This window comes from Vigna radiata, unplaced genomic scaffold (assembly GCF_000741045.1).
Source record: "Vigna radiata var. radiata cultivar VC1973A unplaced genomic scaffold, Vradiata_ver6 scaffold_155, whole genome shotgun sequence".
NCBI lineage: Eukaryota > Viridiplantae > Streptophyta > Magnoliopsida > Fabales > Fabaceae > Vigna > Vigna radiata.
This window is the reverse complement of record NW_014542915.1, coordinates 151253-162122: the sequence shown is the minus strand read 5'-3', so window position 1 is coordinate 162122 and position 10870 is coordinate 151253. Positions and strand designations below refer to the sequence as shown.

General features: G+C 37.9%; 1 pseudogene; it reads left to right on the top strand.

The window, feature by feature from the left end:
- Positions 1–8633: 8633 nt before the first annotated feature.
- LOC106752507 lies at positions 8634–9594 on the top strand (annotated as a pseudogene).
- The last annotated feature ends 1276 nt before the right edge of the window (positions 9595–10870 follow it).

Sequence of the window (10870 nt, the reverse complement as noted above, 5' to 3'; positions counted from 1 at the left end):
GTCCACATATCACATAATCTCCAACAGATGCTATTTGTATGAATTATCAATCCACTAAGCACAGATATAATCATGAAATTCATCAATCTTTTCCAAGCAAAGTGTTTCACTCAATCACTCAAGTGTTTCGGGAGGTCACTCTTCTCTCTACTATCCAGTTGTCACATGAAACAAAATTGACTTTCATCTAATATAATCAACATTCTCACACACAAATGCCATCACAAGGAATTTTTCAAGGCTTATAACGTGGCTGGGCTAACAAGAAACATTGGTTTTTCATATCACAAAATCCTTAACTTAAGAGAGTTATTCAATCATTCATAGTTCAAGCACAAACTCTCTTTCAACTAATCTACTCATTCCCAACTTTTCCCTTTTTCTTTTGCATTGATCTTATCTTTCATGCTTTTCCTTTCTTTTCTTTTATAATTTTCTCATGCCTTTTTCCCTTTTCCTACTCATTCGTCCATACCCCACCTGTGCACCACTGGTGTGTCGTACAGGCCTACTATCATCTTAGTTGTGGCCACCTACCCTCTGCGGATAGCCTTAAGTCTGGCCTCCATCATGGACATATACATGTCCCACATCAGGAAAGGCTTTGCGTGCTGTGCTGGCTCATCCTCCTAGGCCGCTCCTCTCTTGGGGCGCCTCCGAGGCACTGGTCTAGCCGCCTCGTCTCCTCCACAAAACTGTCTATAGTAAGTAGCATCTATGGCCTTCCTAGGCCTCTCAAATGGTGGAATAGAAGTATCCACCCCAACCTGATGGCACAGATGTGTAATAAGAGAAGGATGACCCAATGGTGTCCTACTGCTCACAGTGGCTACACAACTCTGAATCTCATTAGCGATAACCTCACCAATGTTAACATTCATTTGCCTCAGCATGCAGTAAATAAACATGATCCTGTGAACAGTAATGTCAGAAACATGGGAGCAAGGCTGCAGCTGCACGTTGGCATTAGTAAATGCCATCCAGTATTTTGCCAGGGGTGTCAAATCCCCCCTCTTGATGTGAATGGGCACTCCATTTGGGTTCTTGTGAAAATGTCCTCCAGGAACACAGAGTACCCTCTCAATGTCCTCATAATCTGAACACTCCCTAATATTTAGTGCATACTAGCACTGCTCGCCAATCCACTCAGTACCCAAGAAGTTGTTAATAGTTTCAGGGTCATATCTGATGATCTACCCCCGAACATAACTAGTATACCTCTCCATGTTCACTCCCCTAAACAAGGCATTATTATAGAACTCCTTCACCACTTCAATGTTAGCTGGTGCGGGGTACGTAGCTAGCTTCTCCTAGTTTCTGCTCTCTAGCTCCGCACCAAATTGAGGAGCCAAGTTTGGAATCCATATGGCTTTCCTCTCCATCAACAATCTCCTTTCTTGAACCACTAGGAAGTGTTCCTCATGTTTCCTAGAGATGAATCTATGAGAGTAAAATTTTCGTGGCCTCTCTAGCTCCTTTCTCTTATTCCCCATGGTCTTCACTCTCTTTGAAGATGAAGATGCCATTCCTACATCAAATACAATTCAAAAGACCACAAAATTCACCATTAGGGGTTAGCAAACCATCAAACACATATCATTCCAGCACTGCCCAGCGTTGAGGGGAAAACAGGGCCCCTCAGCGCCACCTGCATCTTAAAATAAGGCCAAAAACAAAATTTGTCGCCCACCGCTCAGTATTAGCTTACCGGTCAGCGGTGGCGACGGGAATTTTTCAAACCCTAGCCTAAACTCCTATAATCTCCACCCAATCATAAATTTCTCAGTTTTAGACCAACATCATGCAATTTAATCGGTGCAAAACGTTTCTATTTTATCTAATCATGCATAGAAATTGAAAGCCATAATTTTTCATGTTCCTACACATGTTCTTCATAAAATCTCAATTCTAGAAACCCTAAGAATGAAATTGCATGACTTACTTGGGTGGAGATACTCTAGATGCTTGTAAATGCGCTTTGATTAATGAAGGATGCTTCCCAATGCAATGCTCTCACCAAAAACTCCAAACTTTGGCAAAGGAATGGTGAAAAAGTGATGAACTATGGGATTTTGGTGAGTGGGTGATGAGAAAAGTGGAGGAAAACCTTTAGAATGCTCTTGAAAGTGAAAGCAAAGTGTTAAGGTGTGTGGAGAGCGCTTGAGCGAGCCCTAAGAGGTGTTTAAAAAAATATCCAGATGGGCCTCCAACGCTGATCTATTAAAAAGCCCATATTGGCAATCTGCGACGCCACCGCTCAAAACTGGGTTACCGCTTAGCGGTGGGCGTTAAAAAATTTTCCCCCCTCTTTTTGGCTTGCCTTCACCTTTTTAGACCTGTAACACTTGATTTCAACTTTCAATTTTTTTCAATTTTATGCACTTCCCCTCTCACATGCAACACTCAAGCCTATAATGCAACTAGAACAGAGTTTGGAAAAAAATAAAGACAATAATCAACTGGGTTGCCTCCCAGGTAGCGCTTGTTTAACGTCACGAGCCTGACCCAAACCTTTCTAACACCTATCAGTAAGTGCTTCCCAACACCTTTCAATAGGTGTTCTTACCTGTATCCTTCAATAGATACATAAAATCTTTTAGCCTCCCTCAGTAGAAGTTACCCAATACACAAAAATTTAAAAAATTTTCATAATTACATCACCAAAATTTAAATTTGAAAGTACAAAAATATTGTTCTTGGATCATTAAGGTGCCTCCCAATAAGCGCTCTTGACCCGGTACAACTCCAACACCCATCAGTAGGTGTTGTTACTCCCCTTGGTTGATATTCTTTTCTTTCTCTTCTTCCTACTGAATTTCTTCAGAAAATTAAGAACACCAAACACCTATTTCCATGTTTCATTCATAGGAACTTTGATCTCCAATTTCTTGAAGATTTCCATAAAGCACATAAATTTCTTTTCTTTTCTATGATATTTCTTTTTATGAGGAGGGGGATTTTCATATGATCTTTTCTTCTTTCCTCTCTTCCTCGTTTTCTCACTCCACTTTCCTCTCAATTTTCTCTTTTTATTTTTCCTTGATTTCTTCTTTTTTATTTTCGCACTTTTTTTCTTCTTTTCTTTTCTCTCAACCACTTCTTTTTCCTTATCTTCTTTTTCTTCCTCACTCAACTTTTATAGTTCTTTTTCCTCTACAACTCTCTCTATCTTTTCGTCCTCTGTCTCTATTTTCTTCTCATCAACAACCTTATCACTTTCAGAGATAGTGGCTTGCCATTCCTCCCTAAGGTTAACTTTAGTATTACACCAAAGACCCAGGTTCGGTTTTGGTTGAAATACCATAAGAGACGATGAAGTGTGTGTAACCACGAGTTCGTGATTTCTGATTTAACTAGAAAAAAAAAATAATAAGAAGATAAGTGCTTTTTCAAAATCTGCAGAACCTTGGAACTTCTTTTATAACTTGAAGTTTCTTGATTATATGATTCAATTTTTAAATTTGAAGAAGATGAGAGGGTTAAATGGTATGCAATGAAAATATATATGGAATGTAAGAATAGCTTAAAAGATTCTTGAGGCTCAGGTAAATTGAAACCTGACTACAACAGAAGATTCTTGGGGCTCGGGTAAAATGAAAGTGTTGCATACAAGATTCTTAGGGCTCTGGTAAATTGAAAGTTGACACAGTCATTGACAAAAGACTCTAAGGATTGAAAAAATCACCACTCAAAATGGAAAGAAAGTCATCTCTGAATCTACTTCCTTATAGTTTGACGTTCATATAGCTTAAGCGATCGACGTACTATTGGTGGTTTTTATATTGAAACGTCCTAGTATTACAACTCTTCGTTTATTGTTGGATTAAAGAGGGATTAACTCTTCATTTATTGTTGCATTAAAAATAAAAAAGGAAATAAAAAGGGAGAAACTCTTTGGCTTCTGGTTGAAACTCTTCGTTTATTGTTGGATTAAAAAGGGAGAAACTCTTTGTTTATTTTTGGATTAAAAAGGGAGTAACTCTTCATTTATTGTTGCATTAAAAATAAAAGGAATTAAAAAGGGAGAAACTCTTTGGCTTCTGGCTGACAAATAATATGTCCATCCCCGTAGAGTTTAATGTAGTCTTGGTGGTTTAAAAGGAAAAAGAAAAAAAGAATTAAAAATGGTAACTCTTTTTCTTCTGGCTGACAATAATACGTCGATTGGCTTTAGAAAATGACGTATTATTGGTGTATTAAAAGAAAAAATAAAGAATAAAAGAGTGGCTGGTACCCTGAACTATTTACTGCCAATGAACGTCCGAACTTATATTGAAACTTTAACCTTCCCCTAAATCTCTAATCCTATTCTCAAATGGCCTCTTCATCAAATACCCTTAGCAGTCAGATTAAGTCAACAATAAAGAATAGCCATTCACACTCATTGATTTAAAAGGGAAATCTGATTTCATTCACATATTCATAATGATTACAATCAGATAGAAGAAAAATGATGTGGTATATAATGCCGGTAGCAAAACAAACACAAAGCAAATAATAAACCAAAACAGACACAGAACAAAAATACAAAACAAACTCTATATTAAAATTTCAGAAAATTTCCATGGAATCGGGCTCACTAGACTCTTCTTAAATTGAATCTTCAATTGGAGAATCATTGTTATTCTTTTTTTGATCCATATCGTCTATCTTCTGTTCAATTTTGTTGAGTTTTTCCAAAACCAATCTCTTAAAATTGCTTCCAGAACTTTGAAGCATATTCTCTTCATCCTTGAACCATCATCCCTTTATTGTCTTCACAAGGGCAAGGGAAGTCAAGGTGTTTCGATTTATCACATTTGAGCAGTCACAAGAGCATTTCTTTTCACCACTGACATCCACACCTTGAAGGGTCAGGATTTTGCTGATAAATAGAGCATATGGTAGATGTCGTGTGTGTTTAATTCCTGCATCAATCATACGATTTTTTATTACTGCCACCCAATTGGTAGGAACATCATTCTTCATGGCATACAGTAGAAAAACATCTTCAGTTGTCATTCTGTCATGTAGAAATCTAGCAGGTAAAATCACCCGAGCAAGAATGTGTGCTGTTATCTTTTCTTCTTTGTTCAATCCCTCATGCACATATAATCTTTCAATTGGTTGTCTCCCAGGAAACCTTAACCAGTTACTGTACACCTCCTTTTTGTTCAGCCCTCTGTTTTTTTCTGAGTACCGTAAGTTAGAGAATAAACCTTCAGCTATTAATCCTGCAACTTGAAACCATACATCATTGTCAATGTGAACATTTACTCCTTTTACTCGAGAATGAAGGACACCATCTATGTGATAACGATATAAAAACTGTAACTTTCATACTTAAATTTGATATAAAAACACACCCTTTATGGCTTAGAATGAGCTTAAAATCAAGTAAAACAGTTAATTGAGTCATGTGAGACTGAAAAATCTGTTTTAGAGGTATTATGCTTGTTTTTACATTGTTTTGCAGGGTTTTGAGGTGAATTGAAGATGGAAGTAAAGTAAGCTGGACTTAGACTCATGAAAGATGAAGAAACAGGATGAAAAGAAGAGTCAAGTGAACCGCTGAGCGTCAAGGGCGATTAAAGGCAAACCGCTCAACGGTAAAACTGACCGTTGAGCGGTCCAACGTCTAAGAGGGAAATCGCTGAGCGGTTTAATTAGCCGCTGAGCGATTATCTGTTTTTATTATCTTGGATTCTGTAATCTTTCTTTTATCTTTTTGGTCTATAAATAGACCCAGTGCGATTTAGAATGTAATCTTTTGGTAGAGTGAAACGTCCAGAGCTATTTTACACAACTTAGAGGAGGTTCCTTGGATGCTTAGGCTCAAATCTACCAAATTTAGGGTTTGCTTTTCCATTCTTCCATTGTATTTCATCTAGATTCACCATGATTATGGTGAACTAAACCCTAGGTTGTTGGGGAACAATGTAATCTTTTGAAACTCTCGTATATCAAAATTCATATCTTCTTTATATGCTTGCATATGCTTATCTTTATCAATTGTTGGGTTCCTTACCTATGCTTAATGATTTTATCGTTTAACTCATTCGGTAAATGTTGTTTGTCTTTATTGATACGGGAACGTTGATAATGGTTGAAAAACAATTATTTTCACATGTCATTTTAGACCAAATTACTCCCTTTACTGCTTAGAATGAGCTTATAATCAAGCGAAACTCAATAAATTAGTCAGTGGAGAGTCAAAAGCTGTTTTTAGCTATATTATGCTTGTTTTGGATTATTTTGTAGCATTTTTGAGAAAGTGAAGAATGGAGTTAAAGATGAAGGTCTTAGACTCAAGAAAAGTGAAGAAAAACGAAAGAGATGAAGAGTCGAGGAACCGCCCAGCGGTATTATACCGTTGGGCGGTCCAACGCGAGGAGAGGGCACCAGGCGTGGACGCTAGGCGGATTTGTGATTAAAGGCAAACTGCCGAGCGGTGGACCCCTGCCGCTGGGCGGTGGCACGACTAGAGGGAAACCGCCAGGCAGCATAAGTGTGACGTCGGGCGGTTGTCTGCTGGGCTTGGGCCTGTTTTCTGTGACGCACCTCAGCTATAAATAGCCCTGTTGCGATTTCAATCTCATTCTTTTGACAGAAGAGGGCGGCCAAACCTACTTTCACTCTCTAGAGAGGATACTACAAAAAAGAAGGGCTTTTCGACGGCTGAAAAGCCCTCGGTAATATGCTTGTCGAAAACCTTACCGACGGCCTGACGGCCTTCGGTATTACCGACGGCCCTAAAGCCCTCGGTAATACTGAAGGCCATCTGGCCGTCGGAATTACAGAGGGGTGGAAGCTCTTGGTAATGCTTATCGAAAGTGTGTGGGTTTACCGACGGCTTGAAGACCGTCGGTACTGTCCAGAACTTTTTACAGTCCAGCTTTCTTTTGTATTAAACCCAAAACCTGCAAATGAAAAATCAACAATCCCAAACATCAATTTATCCAGGCAATTTAAATGCAATCATTCAACATTCATCAAGAAAACTTCAATCATTCTAAGTTTCAAAAGATGATAGGTGTCAAAACAAAGTTTAAATGCAATCCCAAACTTTTAAGTTTAAATGCAAAACAAAGTTTGATAATAAAAAGCTAACTTCAAAGTTTTTAACATCAGAAAACCTAACTAAATTTTTTTTCTAAAGTTCCTAAATATCAAAACCTATGATATTTAGGATCATCAGAATCATCACTATCTTCATCTTGCACAACTGTGGTTTGGAAAGGAGGTTGTTGAGGTGGACATGGGTGCTGGGATGATGATGGGGCGGTATGTCCCTACTCAGGAACCAATGTCCTAACTAGATTTTCAAATTTGGCTAGAAGTTAGTCATAAGTATCTTTACTAACGACATTGTTGGGGTCAAATGTGGTAGAGGTAGATGGTTGATGTCTGAATATCCCTCCTCTTCCAGCACTATAATGAGAGGCAAGTTGCCCTACCCCATACAGTCGTCCTTTCTTTTTTCCCCCGACGGTATCAACCCAACATTGGGTCCTGATGATTTCTTCATCAGCATCTACTCTACCATCAGGCCCAGATCCCTCCTTTAGTCTCGCCTGTGTCAATCTCGCAGAAAAATCTTCCTGTTAAATAAGATAGAAAACATCAGTAACATTAATTTGAAAGTGTGAAAAAAGAGTACAAAATTGAATGTTGTTAAAAAGTTTACTTACAATGGTCTTACGAGACCTCTCATCAACATATTCGCCAGTCCCCTTGCGAATATGAGTCTGTGTAAAGACCTCATCAACATGAACAGCCCGTCCAAGCGCCGCTACCTATAATATTTTAAAACATACGAATGACACATATATTAATTTCAAAGTACATGATGTTATTGAGTTATTGATAAGAAAAGAATCAAGATTTTTACCATATGAATCGCATGTTCATGTGTGGTGATGGATCCTCCAGTATGCAGTGCACCACCTTTTTTTGATGCCCTATTTTTCTGGGCGGTAGCACATTTAATGTGGTATTGTGGCGTATTCCAATGCGCCAACAATGAATTCCATATGTGCTCCCCCACCCAATTAGGGCGTTGTCCTGCGATCCGGGCATCTCTAAACATTTCTAATAATCGGTGAGATGCTTTCATGTTAAAGTTTTTCTGAATTTGAGCTTCATGCTCAGTTGCCCACTGTACCTTTTGCTGTTACAATAGATAATGTTAAAATAAAGCAAATGAAATTCCTATTTGAATATGGTGATGCAAGATGATTAAGTAACACATGGTTTTACCTTAAATCTCTCCCAAAATAGTTTTTTGTCGTCGTTAGGGATTACTCCCCATGATGCCCAGGGCTGAAGAAATTGTTGCTTAATAGTCATAGTGATGGCTTGTGAAACAACTCTAGAAAGAAGAAACTTGAAATATGAATGTAAGAAAGTTATGAATGTACAACCATAGTAAGATCAATAATGCAACTAAGAAGAATATATGGTATTACCCTTTTCCGCACGGCTCAATGAATGGTCGATCATGAGGAGCAGGATCATCCACATCATCAGTATCAACAGGATCAGCAGCATCAGCAGATGGCTAGTGTACATCTGGAGATGGTATAGAAGATGGTGTGGGGATAGAAGATGGATGAATATATGGTGTGGGCCCTACAACTGAAGGAGTGGGCCCTATGGTAGAAGGAGTTGGCCCTATGGTAGAAGGTGTGGGCCCTATGGTAGAAGGTGTGGGCTCGACAGAAGGTGTGGGCGTCGTAGAAGGGGGTGGTGGACGTGAGGATCCAACGTCTGGTCGAGTACTGGCATTAGAAAATGTTACCGTCGAAGGAACTCTAAGAACGTACTTCGCCTTCCTAGCCTTTTTACCGTCTTGCCCTTGTCAGGGCGTGAACTTGTTGCTTGATGGGGGTAATTTGCAATGGAATGATATATATTGCAAATTCTGGAGACTCCCAGGTGGTGTTAGGAAGAGAGAGAGCAACAAGGGAAACAAAAGCTATTCAATTATCTACAGAACACAATGTTAACCAAGAAATAGTGAGAGATGAACTTCGCTCAAAGCACCCTTTTGATTCACAAACCGTGGTATTGAGACAAAACGTTTGGCGTGTGAAAGGCCTTATACAGGTACCAATTTGGTAGATCTATTATATTTCTTTAAGTCACTGGAAGATTTTAAGTAGCATGCTCAAATGTTTTTCAGCAAAGAAAACAAAGACAACTTTATATTATTTCTTACGAGTTATTGCTTCTACTACACAAGATATGGTCTTGAAAAAACATATATGACTGCTAATTACTCAGAACCATTTAATTTACCCATAGAATATGATGTTAACATAGGTTTCAAGATCCATCGGGGACGCATATATGAAGAAAGCAGAATTCAATAGGGATCCTCTACCAGCAAAATATAGGCTCGCAGAAACATTCTTCAGGCCAATTCTTAGTTGTGAGCCATCAACATCATCCCACACACTCCATCCAAATGATCAATTTCTCATATTTGCTTTTGATGGTTTATGGGAGCATATTACAAACTAAGAGGCTGTTAGCATAGTCAACAACAACCCACCAAACGTAAGCTTCCATTAGTTCTTCATATCCAAACAAGATTATTGTTCTCTTTGGTACGAGTCCCTTCCCCACTTCCTTTCTGTTTCTAACTATGGTGATTTCCATGCACTTGTTTCATGTAACAGGGAATTGTCCTTAAATTGCCAGAAATTTAAAGCTTCCTAATGAGTTTTATACGAATCAAGAATTAAAAAGAAACAGATGAGAAAGACTTTTATTGCATAGAATGAACAAAAAAGAAAAAATAGGAGGTCTGGTAGGAACTGAAAAGTGAACAGTGAAAGAAAAGAATTTTTTTTTATTGAATAGAATGAAAAGAACAAAAAATAGGAGAGCTCTTTATTGCTGATAGGAAAAGGTACCAAACTAAGCCAAAAGGTATTATAAACCATTTCCTCACTCTGCAAACTCTAACCATATGGAGTTCTGGACTAGAATGTATATTTTTCCTTAATGGACATGGAATGACTGAGCAACAAGTGATTTTAAGGTTAAATAGAGTACTTACCATAGTATTTGACATCAACACTACATAAATATAAACAATCACATAAAACAATAATAATCATATCAAACAAGAATGGGACCAATAAACAAAGACAATACAGGAAAGTTGTTAGGATAATCTCTTTACAAATTTTTAGGATAATCTCTTTACGTAATGGAATAATCAAACTTTAATTGAAAGCAATTTGAAAGCTGGAATTAGCATAATGAAATCAAAAGGCCGTGTGTTGGAATCAAGCTTTAATTGAAAGTTGCATCAACCAAATTGAAAGCAGCGTAATAATAAAAAAAAAAATCAAAGGAGAAATGTGCTTTCCTATCCTTCAACCAATGCCCATCAGCGTGAGCAACATTTTCCAAAGCTGCCAGAAAATTAACTTTGTCCCCTAAGTGTGACGGCTGGTCCCTAATTCCTAGGACATGTGTCTCCAAAATAGGGATGGGGTCCACCCTAAAAATAAAGGAAACCCTAGGTGCCAAGTGTCTACTATTTGGGCCCATCATATTTTTGCCAACAATNACCCATTTAGCAAAAGTTTGTCCAAAAAGTTTAAACAATTAAATTACAATATAACTAAAATTTAAAATGTCTAATTTGAGAGTCTTGAATTTATTTTGTCTCCTTCCCAATGCTCCAAAATATGCCTCCAATATTTTCCCTGTAATTAAAAATGCAAATAATTAGCTCAGAAAATTCAAATTAATTAAAATTAGAATTTCCGGTCAAATTAAGCATAATTAGGAAAAACGGGAAAATACCGGACAATTAAGCAGAATTCCCTGATTAATTCTAGCACAATAAACTAAGTGAAATCAATAAAATATC